The sequence below is a fragment of the Lactuca sativa genome, chromosome 5, assembly GCF_002870075.4.
Source record: "Lactuca sativa cultivar Salinas chromosome 5, Lsat_Salinas_v11, whole genome shotgun sequence".
Classification (NCBI taxonomy): Eukaryota; Viridiplantae; Streptophyta; class Magnoliopsida; order Asterales; family Asteraceae; genus Lactuca; species Lactuca sativa.
The window spans coordinates 10,211,325-10,228,447 of NC_056627.2; positions in this window are offsets into that span (position 1 = coordinate 10,211,325).

The window sequence follows — 17,123 nt, forward strand, 5'->3', positions numbered from 1 at the left end:
AGATAAACAAGAAGCTACTGAATGCTCTCCCAAGGTCTTGGGACATGAATGTAGTTGTCATCAAGAAGACTAAGGATCTTAGTTGGCTCTGTCTTACTGAAGTGATGGCTGTCATCAAGGCCTGTGATATTGATGACAAGCAGCGAGAGATCAACCATGTGAACTCATACTCAGTTTCGAACCTTGGAATCTCTACTAACAATGCTCTTTCATCCTTTTCCTTTCCTTCTGCAGGTCAATCATTTGCTACTCAGCAAGCTCTGGTTCAGAACTTCCCCACTCCATCAGCTTCTTCTGCATCAGCCATGCCTCCTTCATAGAAACAATCGTTTGTAGCTACTCAAGCTGCTTCATCCTCCAATGTGGCTTTTTCTTCAATAGGAAGGAGGGTGATGAAAATTTCACGCTTTCTATAGGGCTTGTCAATTGCTACAATGCACTCGTAGCCGGGGATCTTCCACCCCAACTATCATTTGCTGATCTTGATTAGATTCACCCTGAAGATGTTGAAAAAATGGATATTACATGGCAAATTGCCATGTCAATTTTTAGGTCGAAATAGTTTGCCAAAAAGACTGGAATGAACAACTGGGGAATGAGTGCTGGCAAGAAAGTTGGGTTCAACAAGGGAAAGTTGCAGTGTTTCAACTGCCACGAGCCAGGGCATTTTGCTCGTGATTGTCCACAGTCAGACAGAAGATTGAATAACGATAGGACAATAGTTGCAGTTGGGAACAATCGAAGTGGTGCTCAGGTAAACAGCGTGAAGGATATGGTTGCACAATCATTCGACTGGGAGGATCAGGTGCAGGCCCTGAACTTATCCAGACCTGAAAATGCCCACCTGGCACAGGTCAGTGATGATGCTCTGGCAGAAATTGTTGCAGCTGAATATAAAATGATGGAGTTGCAGTTTGCGTTGATGGTATCTTCTTATCATGAACCTAATACAACTGAGGTAAGTCAACCCTCATGCTCTCAAGCTTGTTTTGATAATGTTAAAGCTCTGCCTGAGAAAATTGAGACATTAGGTAATGAAGTAGAAAACCTTAAAATTCTCCATGAACTTAATGATTCACTAAAAAGGGAAGTAGAAGACCTTAGATATGAAGGCTACCAACTCAGAAAAGGTCAAAAACCTCTTAAAGCCCAATTAGAATCTAAAATAAAGGACTTTAGGAGACTTCAAGAGGACTACATTAATAAATGCGAGAACTATGATTATATAATGAAACAGAATGCTGAACTAGTGGCTGAAATTGAATCTTTAAAGGGAAAATTTGAAACCCCTGATTTTGATTTTAGAAAATTTGATGTATCGAGTGAGGTAGTTGTAAATATGATATACCACTGCATGCAATTTAAAAGAAATCAGTCAAAGGTTCTAGGGTATAATCAACTACCTCCCCCATTCAATCATACATATCAGTTTCAACCTTTGTCCAAAGAAGAGATTGCCAATGAATCATTTATGGTTTATGGCAAGCCGTCTGATTTTGTTTCAGGAGGATTTATTAATGTTGAAAATACTAACATTTCTACTTCTCCTGTAGATCAATCCTTGAATCAGTCAAAGCACGAAGTTGAAGGATCTGTTTCTGAAAATAAAACTGAGTCCAAACCTGAAGTTTTAGTTTTTAATAAAGACAATAATTTTTCTGATGTTTTAAGTGACAATGGTTTTTGTGGTGTTGATTTTTCTTCTGATACTGTTTTGAATGGTTTTCAAGTGTCTGATACTGTTTTAAATAATGTGGTTGACAATTTTGATGTTTCTGATGAAAAACTTGAAAAACCACCAGTTTCACAATCTTCTCCATCTAATGTACCCTCACTTGCCTCACAACCTAATTCTTGTACATGTTCTTGTGAGAGAAGCAAGAGTGTTAGTATGGAAAACAAATCCGATCAATGTACTACAAGTTATAACAATCAAAAACATATTTGTTTCAATTGTGGTGTTGGTGGCCATATAGCTAGAAATTGTCAAAATCGTATGTTTGTACATTTCAAATTTCCAAGAGGAGAGAACGAATTCAAAGGAAGGTCTTTAACTAGAAAGTCGTCTAGAAATCGTTCCCGGAATGATGATTGGAAAGATGATCGGGGTAAAAAACGGTCCATTTTTCAAAAACATAACAAGGTTTTTCATCACAAAGTCCCAGACAGTTTGCCAAAACCGAGCATGGCCAAGCCAAGGTCGGTTTCGTCAAGAAGAAGCGATGGGTCTTCAACCAACTCTAGTAGAAAACCCACATGCTTCAAGCAAACTGATAATCATTCAACTTTAAAACCACCCGAGACTATTAGAAAACTTAATTATCAATGGTTGCCCAAACTAGCTTCCAAATTATCATCCGTGTCCACTGAAAAACCTTTAAGTGATAATAAATCTGAGAAGGCATCGGGACCACCCAGGAAAATTATGGCCTGGGTTCCCAAATCTAATTAAACCCGCACATCTTGCAGGGACAGTTGCGGGGGAATGTCGTCAAACCCTGGGTCGTTGACAACGGCTGCTCCCGGCATATGACAGGAGCTATCGCCCAACTGCATAACATTCAATCATTTAATGGGGGATACATCTCCTTTGCGGGTGGAGAAGGTGGCAAGATCACTCAAAGAGGAACTATCATAAATGGGGTTTTAAGTTTCGAGAATGTTAATTTCGCTCCTGAACTGAAGCATAGTTTGTTAAGTGTATCTCAAATCTGTGACAAGGGCTATTCTACGCATTTCACTGATAAGGAATGCATGATTCTCAAGCCAGGATTTGTCATTCCAAAAGAGTGGATACTTGTAAAATCTAAAAGGGATGGGAATGCTTATATTATTGATATAAATATCAATCTTCTAGAACAAGTTACGTTCCTTTTCTCCAACATCTCCGAACAAACTGCAATGTTGTGGCACAGAAGACTTGGTCATGCTAACACCAAAAACTTGAATCGTCTTGCGAAAAATGAGATGGTCTGTGGATTGCCTGTCAAAGACTTCATCACGTTCGAAAAGTGTGTGTCATGTGCCCAAGGAAAGCATCATAGAAAACCACACCTGTCAAAACAGGTCAACTCAATTAGCTAGGTGCTTCAATTGCTACATATGGATTTGTTTGGACCAGTAAATGTTCTCAGCATCAACATAAATTCTTATTGTCTGGTTGCGATTGATGATTTCTCTCGATTTATGTGGGCTTTCTTTCTATCCAACAAAGTTGGAGTTACTGATTTGATTAAGAAATTCATTGTATTAATTGAGAACCAAACTAACAATCAGGTGAAGGCGCTTCGTACCGACAACGAAACAGAGTTCAAGAATTATGTACTTGATCACTTTTACGCAGAAAAGGGTATCATGCGTCAATACAGCTCTGCTCACACACCCCAACAAAATGGTGTTGCTAAAAGGAGAAACAGAACGTTAAAAGACGCCACAAGGATGATGTTGTGTGATTCAAAACTACCAGTTTTCTTTTGGACCGAGGCGATAAACACTGCCTGCTACGTTCAGAATCGTGTGTTGATCAACAAAGCTCAGATGAAGACCCCGTATGAGATTTTATATGGTCACAAGCCATCTGTCATTCATTTCCGTCTATTTGGCTGCCCTTGCACCCTTCTTCACTTACAGACCAACCCAAAGTTTAATGCCAAGGCCGATGACTATTACTTCATGGGGTATACAGCTCGCACTGCCTATAGGGTATACAATAAGAAGACAAAGCAGATTGTGGAATCTTATGACGTGCGTTGGTTGGAAGAAAATGAGACGGACGCTAAAGTGGGTCCGGATTGGTTGTTTGATTACACATCGCTGTTCAAATTAATAAATGTGTCTTCGAGTGGCTCATCTGGATCTGTTTCTGGTTTGAAGAATATTTTTGAAGATGAAGACGAAGAAGTTGTCTACAGATCTCCATCTGCATCCTCCTCATTACCTGAGGGGGAGTCCTCTGCTATACCTGAGGGGGAGTCATCTGTGCAATATGATAGTCCTAAATGTCCAGTCCAAAATGATACTCCTGATGCTGAAACTATGCCACTTACTCGTATAGAAAGAGAGTTCATGCCTAATGATGCTTCCGCTGCCTCTTCAACTTTTATGGAACTACTCTTTCCTGAACTTATCTCAAATGAATTTGTAGCAGGGCCCTCTGGAACGGCTCAATCAGCAAATGAAGGAGGTATCAACATTCACACTCTTCCTGTCTCTCTCAATGATATCAGCCAAGAGATACCTTGAAGGATTCAACGCGATCATCCAATCGATAACATCATTGGTCAGCTGGGCAACGGTGTTAAAACCAGAAGTCAGAGTGGAGACTTTTATACTTGTCTTTACTCTTGCTTTATCTCTCAAATAGAGCCCAAGAATGTTGAAATGGCTCTGAATGAGCCCAGCTGGGTAGATTCAATGCATGAGGAACTGCATCAATTTGAAAAACTCGGTGTTTGGAAGTTAGTTGAGTTACCAAAGGGCAAGAAGTCTCTTGACACATGATGGGTTTATCGCAATAAGCAGGACAATTTAGGGGTTATTGTGCGAAATAAAGCTCGATTGGTGGTTCACGGGTTTCGACAAGTCAAGGTTCTTGATTACACTGAAGTTTATGCTCCAGTAGCTCGCCTGGAGGCCATTCGTATCTTCCTAGAATATGCTTCTTACATGAACTTTACCGTGTATCAAATGGACGTCAAGACCGCTTTCTTGTATGGCAAGGTGAAGGAAGAAATCTACGTTGATCAACATCCTAGGTTCGTTGACTCAAAATTTCCTAATCATGTCTACAAGTTGGACAAGGCATTGTATGGGTTACATCAAGATCCTAGAGCGTGGTATGCAACTCTAACAAAGCATTTGCTTGAGCATGGTTACTCTCGTGGGACTATCGATTAGACCCTGTTTATCAAGCATGTCGGCAATGATCAGATACTTGTGCAAATCTATGTTGACGACATTATCTTTGGGTCGACTAGTCCGCAACTCTGCAAAGAATTCGAAGGTGTAATGAAGAAACGGTTCGAAATGAGTTCGTTGGGAGAAATGACCATGTTTTTGGGGCTTCAGGTTAAACAGAATCAAACCGGAATCCTGCTACATCAAACCAAGTATGTGGAGGATATTCTTGAGAAGTTCAGGTTTCACGACGCAAAATCTGCTTCAACACCAATGGCTGAAAGACCTCTTCTGACTCCAGATCCTGACGGCGAATCCGTAGATCAGACCCACTATCGATCGCTGATGTATCTTACTGCAAGCCGACCTGACATCATGTTTGCATTTTGTCAATACGCATGTTATCAGGCTAATCCTAAACTTTCACATCTTATTGTTGTCAAAAGAATTTTTCGGTATATCAAAGGCAGCCCAAAACTGGGTCTTTGGTATCCGAAGAATTCTGGATTTGATCTATATGCTTTTGCTGAAGGTAATTATGGAGGCTGTGAGCTTGACAGGAAATCAACCTCAGGAGGGTGTCAATACCTAGGTGACAGGCTAGTTTCGTGGCAAGGCAAGAAGCAACACACTGTCTCAACTTCCACAGCGGAGGCGGAATACGTTGCTGCATCAGCATGCTGTTCTCAAGTTATCTGGATCCAACATCAGTTGTTGGATTACGGTTTGACTTATTTAGAAACCCCCATTTACTGTGATAATGAGGCCGCCATTCAAATTGCCAAAAATCCAGTCCAACACTCTAAAACCAAGCACATCGACATTAAAATTCACTTTATCAGAGACTGTTATGAGCGTTCACTAATCCGACTAGAACAGGTCCCTACTGCTAATAATGCGGCAGATTTGTTCATAAAACCATTTAACAAAGCTCATTTTGATGTGCTTGTGGGTTTTCTGAAAATGATTCGTTTTGAGGATTAAGTTTTTTATTATTTTTCTTTTTGTAGAGACTAAAAGTTGTAAAAGTCGAAGTGTTTGTTTCTTTAGTTTCGCATTTTAGTTATTTTACTAAGTCTTCTTTTGTGCGAAGCATATAGTTCAGGACTTAGTATATTTTTTGTACACTCAGGTTTCCTATAAATAGGGACTGAGGTTAGAAGTAGAGTAATCAGATGAACGAGTGATTCATTCATTCGCAAGTTTTCTCTGCTTAGTTTTGTAATCAGTTCTTTATCAATATAAGATCTGATTAATATTTACTTCTTGTGTTCATACTTTTCTTTCAAACAATCATGATTGCTTTCTAAATCTCGATAACAATTATCATCAATTGGTATTAGAGCAGGATTCAAACTGCATTGATCTGATTTTCGTTTTAGAATCATTTGTTTTTTGAGTAGTAACTTTACTCAAAATTTTCCACGCATTTTGGTTCTGAAAATCTCTCTTGATCTTCAGATTTGAATCGATTCTGCATTTGAATTGTTTAGTCGAGTGATCGATTAGCAATCGGTGATCAATTCATTTGATCAATTCACAAATTCATCAAGTTTTTCAAGCTTTCTATAAATTTCTCGTGTTCATCAATGGCGAACTTCAACATGAATACTATGACTTCTTTCTCTCACTTGCTTGGTTCATCAACCAAAATTCCAATGTTAATCCCTGAATACTATGATCAGTGGGCTGATAGAATGGAGGATTACTTAAATGGAATTGATGAAGAACTTTGGAATTGTATCAATGGAACAGTTCAAACTCCTGGAAATGTTCAAACAATTGGACAATCTGCTACTTCAAATGATGTTATTGAAGAACAAAACCGCATAAAGAAGAATGAGAAGAGATGTATGAGGGAACTAAGAGGTTCTCTACCTCCTGTGGTTTACAATTACATTCGTAGTTGTAAAACAGGCAAGGAAATTCAGATCACACTAAAAGAGAAGTATCAAGGTAGCGAAAAGACGAAGATCAATTCAGTTAAGTAATGTCTTGTTGAACTGAAGGAATTCAGACAAAAGGATGTTGAAACTCTTGAAAACTACTATGATCGTCTGAATGAGCTTCTCTGTCATTGCAGCAGGTATGGAATCACAAGATCTCCCATGGAATACAATCTTACATTCATAATGGGCCTTCGCAAGGAATGGCGTAGTGTGAGTATGATGATAAAGAACCAACAAAGTTTTGATACTTCCACATTGAATGATCTCTATAATCAGTTGAAAACTCATGAAAGTGAGGTTACAGAAATGTATGAAGAATCGAAACAGAGTCTAGGAGGTCCTTTGGCTTTGGTTTCAAAGGTTTCAGAAATTGATGTTGGAGAAATAGAAGGATCAGACAATGAAGGTTTCTTAATGAACTCTGATGATGAAGCAGTTGCATTCTATTCAAACAACAGAGTTAAGAAATTTTTCAAGAAGCCGTTCAATCCAAAAGGAAAGGAAAATGATGCGAAGAGTGGTTTAATGAAAGATGGAGGTGAGGAAAAGAAGAAAATGGAAAAAGTTGAAGAAAGAAGAAAGATGCGAAGGAAGAGAAGAAACTAAAAGATGATTCAGGAATTTATTGTCATTACTGCAATGGTGCAAATCACTTCGCAGCTGATTGCATGCTAAGAAAGAAAGAGGAGAAGAAAAGCAAAATCAAAGATGAAGCTTATTACTCAGAAAAGCTTGAAGAGGTGCGTGCAAAGGCGAAAGGATTGTCATTAGTTGTGAAAGGAGAATCTGATGAAGAAGAAAGTGGAACATATCTAATCTGGTCTTCAGGATCTGATGATGAAGAAATGAGGCATCCAACTCATGGAGCAATGTTTGCAAGTTGCGAACAAAATTGCGAAGAAAATGTTTCTGGACGTTGCTTTGTGTCCAAGTCTACTGATAAATCTCCAATGAACACCAAGGTACGTGCTATTCTTGAATCATTTAATATTCCTTTATCTGCTTATGATGCTGAAATAACTTCATTTGATGATACTGTTGCTTATTTTGATTTTGTTATTGTGTCTGCTAGTACTGAAGCTCAAAAACTAAATTTGCAACTAGTTGAGACAATGAGAGAATTAGAAATGAAACGAAGCAGAGTAGATAAACTAGAATTACAATTGAAAAATGCAAATTGTGATAGGAACAATGAAGATAAAGAAGTTAGGTTCTTACTAGCACAAAGAAACATTTATTGTAACTCTGCTAAAAGTTGGTATGCAAAATTAACAGCTTTACATCATTCATCTGAAATAAGCAAAGAACAACATAGGAAATTTTTACCTTTTTTTGAATATGAACGTGAAAAAGTTGATGTTGTTTCTTATGACTGCGAAAACACAATTGCTCAATTTGACAAAATACCTGATGATAGATTCGCATATGGTATTGTCAAAATTGATGAATTCTTGAATGCTGATGAATTGGTTGGTATTGTCAATGAAAGTTTGACAAGGAATGAACAAGTGAAAATCTTAAAGAAAACTGAAACTTCAACTCTCGATTCTCAACTCAATTATGCTGATGTCGATGACAATTCTGATAATGTGAGTGAAATCAGTGAGATCGAAGAAGAAGAAGAGGTCGATTTTTCTAAATTGTCAATCATTAATATCACATTTAAGGTCAAAGGTAAAGAAATTATAGTTGATTCGATAGTAAAGGATGAAAATGATAAACTTTCTACTTCGCAACATTGTGACTTTGATAATATGGAAGTTGAAAGCTGGAAGTCTGATGACACTGATGAAGACAAAGAAGAAGTGAAGGATTCGCTTGAAACACCTCAACGAGTTGTTGTTAATCAAGTGTTTGGTGATACAAAAGAATTCGACAAAATTCTTAATGACAAAGGCGCACATTATTTGGAAACTAACATTGTGGTTTATCCAAATTTTACATGTACAGATAACACCATTTTTCCAAATCAGGTTTTTGTCACAACTGGAAATGTTGAGAAAATTAAACCTGAATTTAACAAAATGGTTGAAAATGATAATCAAAAGTCAACTACTGAAGGTTTCTTTGCAAATCAAAATACAGTAGAAAACAATTTGACTCAAAATTCTTATGTTTTTCAAGGTAAAAAATCATCACAAAAATGGGTGGTTAAAGGTGAAAAAGAAAAAGTTTTTGAAAGAAGTGAAAAACCAAAGATGGAAGTGAAATTAAATTCTCATGAATTTAAATTGATGGTTGGAAATTATTTAACAGAAAATAATGTTTCAAAAAGAAAAGCAAGAAAAGCAATCTTTTGGCAAGTTATGACTAATGATAAACCAAAAGTTGATCAAGAACAAGTTTCAAAGACAAAATCATCAAAATTTTAGAAAATAAATCAACAAAAGGATACAAGTTTTTACAAACCAATATATTCTGTTGACAAAGTTCCAATGAAAAATAACGATAAATTTGTACAGAAATATGACAACATTAGAAGGTTTGAGACTTCGCAAAAATTTGTGAATAATCATAAGTTTCACAATGTTGGCAAATTAACGAATAATTCATCAACTTTGAATGTCAAAACACAAACAAAACCAAAATTTTCACCTAAACAACCAAATTTTCCAAATCTTTCGATTTCAAAACCGACCAAAGTCTCGTATACAAAAGGAAAATCCGATGTATATACAATCAATCGTTGGCTTGAAGGGAAGGGAATACAATATCAAAATGGGAATAAGTCTACTACTGGCAAGTTTGTGAATAAGTCTACTACTGGCAGTTCATCATCTCATGATTCGCAAGTTCTGGTACAAAAATGGAAACCAGTTATGAAAGTTGCGAATGTTGTGAAGGAAGAGATAAACATCAATGGAAATACAAAACTATTGAACAACTATATTTCAATATCTAGATCTGATGATGTTGATTTAATGGATACTGTTTCAAACAAAGTGAAAACATGGTTTTTAAATTCAAAGAATTTGTTCAAAACTACTAATGTAGGACCCAATAAGTCTTGGGTTCCTAAATTTTTTCACTAAATGCAGGTGATATGTGACGAGCAATATGATGCGAAATGGTATATTGATAGTGGTTGCTCTCGTCACATGACTGAAAGAAAGGAAAATTTGCAAGATTATAGAAGCTTGGAGAATGTTGGAGTAGTCAAATTTGGAAATAATCACAAGTGTCAAGTGAAAGGATATGGCAAAGTTACAAATGGACAATTCACAGATAACAGGGTTGCTTATGTTGAAGGTATTCAACATAACTTGATTAGTGTTTCGCAACTTGTTGTGGGTACTGGAAATCAGATTGTGTTTAACGAAGAAGGAAGTATCATTTCAAATGCAAAGACAAATGAAGTACTTCTCAAATCCAAAAGATATGGTGACATGTTTACACTAGACATCAAACTAATTGTGGGCAAACCTACTGTGTGTTTACTCTCAAAAGCCTCCAATGATGTTAGCTGGCTCTGGCATATCGCATTTGAACCTTAGCAATATTAATAAACTTGTTACTGAAGATTTAGTTTGTGTTTTACCTATACTAAAATTTGACAATAATACTTTGTGTGCAGCTTGCGAACAAGGAAAACAACATAGAAAAGGTCATCCAATTGTGATAGATTCAAAAATCATGGAATCATTGGAACTTCTTCACATTGACTTATGTGGACCGTCGACTGTTGCTACAATCAATAAAAAGCGGTACATTTTAGTTATTGTTGATGATTTTTCTCGATTCACATGGGTATTTTTTCTCAGGTTGAAATCTGAAGTTGCTCAGATGATGATTGATTTTATCAAAAAGATTGAGATTAGTCTTAAAAGAGTGTTCGTAGAATTAAAAGTGACAATGGTTCTGAGTTTAAAAATCAAACACTGGATTGCTTTCTCACAGGCAATGGCATTTCGCATAATTTCTCATCACCATATAGTCCACAACAAAATGGTGTTGTTGAAAGAAGAAATAGGTCTGTATGCAGCCGGAACCATGTTAACATATGCGAACTTACCTCAATATATTTGGGCTGAATCAGTATCAACTGCATGTTTTACTCAGAATCGGTCACTTATTCATCGAAGATTCAATGTCACTCCATATATAGTACTCAACAACCGAAAACCTAATGTAAAATTTTTCCATATTTTTGGTTGCAGGTGTTTTATAATGAATTTAAAAGATAATTTGACAAAGTTTCAAGCTAAAGCTGATGAAGGCATTTTCTTAGGATATTCGCAAAATTCAGTTGCCTACAGAGTGTTAAACAAGCGAACAAGAAAAGTTGAAGAAACGTTCAATTTAACCTTTGATGATTACTATCTCAAACAAACAGATTGGAAATTTGAAAATAAATCAATTCTTGTTGATTCAGACACTCAAATTGATAATTCTGAAATAAATGATTTTGATTATGACTTAATTTTCGGAATTCCTGACAGGGCAATTGATGCGGAAGTTCAGGCTCCTGATAATCAAACATAATAATCCTCAAAACATACTGATGATTCAATAATAACTACAGAATCTTGCGAAAGTATTCCTGAAGTCCATATGGAGGGGAGCATACTATCACCAATGAACACAGAGAGCAAACTTTCGAGGGGGGGTGAATGAAAATATGAATCATCAAGTTGAGGGGGAGCATTCACAATTTCAACAGGAACATCATTTTGAGGGGGAGCATCATGATGAACATCTTGTTGAGGAGGAGCATGATACAAAAGAGACAATTAATCTTGATGAAAATGATGAATTTCATGAATTAAATGATAATTTTTCTGTTGCAGGATCTGAAAATGAAGATGTGTACGAAGATACACCACTGGAATTTAATCCTGATTTTCCACCACTTGAGAAATGAACAAGGAATTATCCCAAAGAACAGGTGATTGGGAATCCACAAGATGGTGTGTTGACAAGAGCTCAAATTCGTGCGGAAAATGAGGTACTGAATGCGAACCAAGAATTGTGTATGTTTATGTTTTTATTTCGAAAATAGAGTCAAAGGCAGTAAAGAATGCTATGGAACACTCATATTAGGTTGTTGCTATGTAGTCTGAACTGGCTGAATTTGAAGGGAATAAGGTTTGGAGATTAATTCCTAAACCTTCTGATGTTTCAATTGTCGGATTAAAATGGATTTTTAAAAATAAAACCGACAAAGATGGCAATATTATTCGTAATAAAGCTAGACTAGTTGTTAAAGGCTATTCACAACAAGAAGGAATAGACTATGAAGAAACATTTGCTCCTGTTGCAAGACTCAAAGCAGTTCGCATATTTTTAGCTTATGCAGCTCACAAAGACTTTGATGTTTTTCAAATGGATGTTAAGTTTGCATTCTTAAATGGAGAGCTAGAAGAAACAATTTATGTTGAACAACCACCAGGATTTGTAAATGAGGAATATCCTGATCATGTCTACATCCTAGACAAAGCAGTTTATGGGTTAAAACAAGCACCCAGAGCCTGGTATGCAACACTTACAAATTTTTTGAAACAATCTAAATTTAAACAAGGATCAGTTGACCCCACATTGTTTCACAAGAAAGTTGGGAATCATCTCATGCTTGTTCAAATTTATGTTGATGATATCATTTTTGGCTCAACTGACCCAGAATTGTCAATTGAATTTGAAAATCTTATGAAGAGTCAATTTGAAATGAGTATGATGGGAAAGATTAATAATTTTCTTGGTTTAAATATAAGACAGAACAGGGATGGAATTTTTATCAATAAAGAAAAATACACAAAGAATTTGCTTGAAAAGTTTAGAATGACCAACAGCACGAAGCTGAGAGTATCTATGGCAGTAAGAACAAGACTAACTCCTTCATCAGATACTCATGCAGTTGATTTAACTCTTTATCGAAGCATGATAGGGTCTTTATTGTACTTAACTGCAAGTAGACCTGATATTATGTTTTTGGTATGTAATTGTGCTAGGTATCAAGCTAATCCCAGAGAACCTCATTTAACTACACTAAAAAATATTTTTCGCTATCTTAAGGGGACAATTTCGTTAGGACTTTAGTATCCTTCAAACTCGGGATTTTTCATTCAAGCTTTTTCAGATTCTGATCTAAGAGGATGTACTTTGGATAGAAAAAGTACAAGTGGTGGGTGTCAACTATTAGATGGAAAATTGGTGACTTGGCAGTCAAAGAAGCAAACTTGTGTTGCTATATCTACTGCTGAGGCTGAATATATTTCAGTTGCTGCTTGCACTTCGCAAATTATTTGGATTCAGAGTCAACTTCGTGATTATGCTATAAATATGAAAAAGATTCCCTTGTATTGTGATTTTCAAAGTGCAATTCGCATTTGTCATAATCCAGTACAACACTCAAAAACAAAACACATAGCTCTTCGATATCATTTTATCAAAGATCATGTGGAAGATGAGAACATTGAAATACATTTTGTTAAAACCACTGAACAACTTGCTGATATTTTTACTAAACCTCTTGATGAAAAATCATTTGTAAGAATTTTAGCAGGTTTGGGAATGATCGATGTGAATTCAGTTACAAAATAAATAACTCAAGAATGAAAGATCCATTCAGCAGCTTTGAGTCAAAATCATTCAGAAGTTATTGTTCATTAAGCGGCTTCGCATGGCTTCGCAAGCGTGCATCTGGTAACTAAGGTTCAATTTTTTTTGCTTTGGGAAAAACTTGAAAAATCAAAAATATTTTCTATTGTTTGGTTTTGTTTTGTTTTTATTTCCGAAAATCCAAAAATCCAAAAAGATTTTATTTTGTTATGTTTTTTTATTTTTATTTTCGAAAAATCCAAAAACCACAATTTTTTTTAACCTTGTTCTTTAAGTTTTGTGTTAGTAGTTTTAGTCAAAAGCTTAATGCGAAGAGGTCATGCTTATATGTTTCTATGGGAAGGTATCATTTCTTTCAAACTTTGTACTAGTTAGAATGTCCCTAGAAGCATGCTGTAGCATGTTGACCCAAGCCTCATATGACTCTATGTGTGAGAAACAAAAGCCTTAATGAAATTATCTCATGAAAATTTCTTCCTAATAAAGCATATATTCGCATTAGTCAAAAGAGCTACCTTACTCTTCTCATACGAGTAAAGAGTTTTCTGTTTGGTCTTCAAATAACAGAGGTACATTCGATATTATAGCTTATCTTTTTCATCACAAAATTCTTCACACAAATCACACATAAAGACGTATGTCCGAGAGGTCTCTGATCAAACCCATCGAGACTTAGATATACAAAACTTATGTGTTTATGATCTTACATCATGAGTCTGTGATGAAGGTGAAACCCAAACATCCTCCAACATTAAGGAATTGACGGGGAACATTGTTCCAGATATTAACAAAACATTTGTTTCAGTACAAAAATTCGAAACTTCAAATCATATTCAATTCGCATGAGTGGTCTTGATCAAACATTCGCAACCTACGATGTTTGTTACCCAAAAAGATCCAGTACATAAATTTTTTTTTGAATATGATTTTCGTGTGAGTTTCATTTGAATGTCCTAGTTATGATAAATATTTTCAAAGCTGACTTGTCACTGACTACACTGGTCATACAAGTAATTTCTGTTACAATTTATCACCTTATGTTTAGGATGACATGTAACGAAATTTTAAACCAACCCATGAATCACTTTTAAAAAGAAGCCCTTTGATACTTATCAAAAAGTATTCGATTGTAATTCACAGGAACATACACAAGCTGTTGATCATCTCTCTTGATGATTAACTAAGCAACCTTTGCCTGGGGTTTATCTGCCTTTGTGTCAAATTGCATTTTTGACATCACAGAATTCCAAAATTTTTCTTTAACTTGCTTCTTATCTTATTTATTTGACTCACATGCACTCACGAAATTCTTGAGGTTCTAAGTAATACCAACTTAGGCTGAAGATTTCGCAAGTCTGGCATATGACTTCGCTTTTCATCCCAAAAGCAAAAGAGCCTAACCTCCATGCGAAGGGTTCTAACGGTTACAATTCAATAAAGGAGGATAATGACAGGCTGTGTATCCATGACGTCTGGTATTCTGCCCGGTTTTCTAGGAGAAGTGACAGCTGCTTTTTGACGCATGACTACCTTTTTGCAGTAATGGTCCGATTTTCAAGGTGCCACATCGGATATCATTAAATGCATCCCGCTTCAAATTCAAATCATTCAGGGTTACATATAAAAGGGGGTTCAAGAGTATCTTAAATAGTTACGCAATCAAAACTCAAAAATTCCCAAATTCTATGAATCTTCATCTTCTTCAAACCCTAATAATGGCTGCTACTGAATCTAACACCGAAGAAGTTATATCACAGTCTCTAATGAAGATTCAAAGCAAAAACTACCTTGTTGATCCTAATGTATCATCTTACCCAGAAGAACTGAAGATGTTGATTGTTGCATTGAAAAGGTCACCTTTATCAACTGCAATGTTCAATTCTTTTCCTGTTCCGATGACCTGGTTGTCAATGGCGGCATCAACTGCGTCATACAACTATTCAACGAATATCGTCACTTTCAATCTCATGAACAACAAAAGGGTTCGACTGACCAAGAACATGTTCATTGACTTTCTGAACATACCTCATAACCCACCGTTTTTTAAACCGATCAATTCCCAAATTATCTTCATGTTCAATGAGATGGGACATCAACTCACTCTTGAAAAGATAAGTGATTTCAGGAAATCAAGCTTGCCTTGCATGTGGAACTTTCTATTTGGAATCTTTCTACAGTGTTTAACAGGAAGGAATGTTGGTCTAGACAGGGGAAGGATGGAGGTCTATACAATGGTTATGGGTCTCTACTATGATCTTAGTGTTGATTATGGAACTTGACTTTGGAAGGAGTTCATCAAAAGCCTAGAAAACACCAATGCGGATAAGGGGATTTCTTGTGCACGGTACTGGAGCTTAATTCTTGAAAAACTTTATACGAAGGAGGGAATTCCAGTTCCTGAAGGAGCAGATGTTGCAAAATTCTCATTATATCAGTTTCCAAAAGCTGTTGAAGATAATGAAAATATTTTCACAAGTGTTGCCAGAATTCCTGATGCAATGCTTCGCAAGGTGTCTTCTACCCACAAAGTTTTAGTTCGCTACATGAAGACTTTTGATCCAAATGTGCGAACTGGAATACTTTTTGACGTTAGTGGAGAGTCCTCCAAGAAGAAGAAGAAAACTAAAAAGGAAGACAAACGTGACGGAGTTGCGAAAGATGAGCTTTCTCCTAAAACTAAGGAGATCATACCGACAAAGTCTGGGGTATTAAAGAAGCTTCGAAAATCATCGAAGATAACAAATACTTCTCCTACTATTCGCAAAACGGAAGTGAGTAGTAAGGGAGCTGTGTTTAGAGATATTCTGGCTCCTGTTTCTCCTGGTTCAAAGAGAAAAAGAGCTCAAGAAATTGCAAAGCATATTTCTCAAAAGCTCTACAAGAAACGAAAGTTGATTATTCACAATGAATCATCAGACGATGAAGTAGTTCCAGAGACTCCACCAGTTTCCATTTCGGCAATGGTAAATGTTTCTCTTCCTATCACTTCCACCACCACATCCATTCCACCTGAAATAGTTCCAAACAAATCAGTTCAAGAGGAGGAAATTCTTTCTGATAAGGTTGCTAACGTATCTGATACGGGAACACCTATCACGAATATTGACCTTACAGAACCAATCAATTTATCTACCTCATTACCACCATTTTCTCTTCCGATTACAAGCACAACCACATCATCCATATTTGCTCATCCTTTAAAACATCCATTTACCACATTATTCCTATCTCAATTACCTGAACAACCACAACCTATAAATTCGCAAGCTCAGTCTGATGAAGAAACTGACGGATGAGGTTTTGGAGGAATGTTTGAAGCCATACACTTTGATTAAGAGGAGGAGGAAATACCTGACCATATTATTATGTTAGGAAAGCAATTCAAAATCCTGAATCGAAAGCTAAATGCTATAATTCAATCACAAGCTGATTCGGGTACTAAATCTTCAATTTCGGGCTTAGAGGTTGAGTCATTGGTTAAAGCTGCGGATAAAAGAATAACTGAGAAAGTGGATCATTCTGACAAGAACAATGAGCTTCGCATTCAAGCTCAAGGAAAATCCTTTGATGATGTTTTTAAGGAATTGAAGAATGTTACAAAAAAACGTCATGTTCTTTTTGTACAAGATGTCAAGAAGGTTAGGGAAGATGTAAACTTCAAAATAGAGAAGTTGAAAAACGAAATTACAAAGGAGCTTCAAGAAATTCATTCGCAAAGTTTTG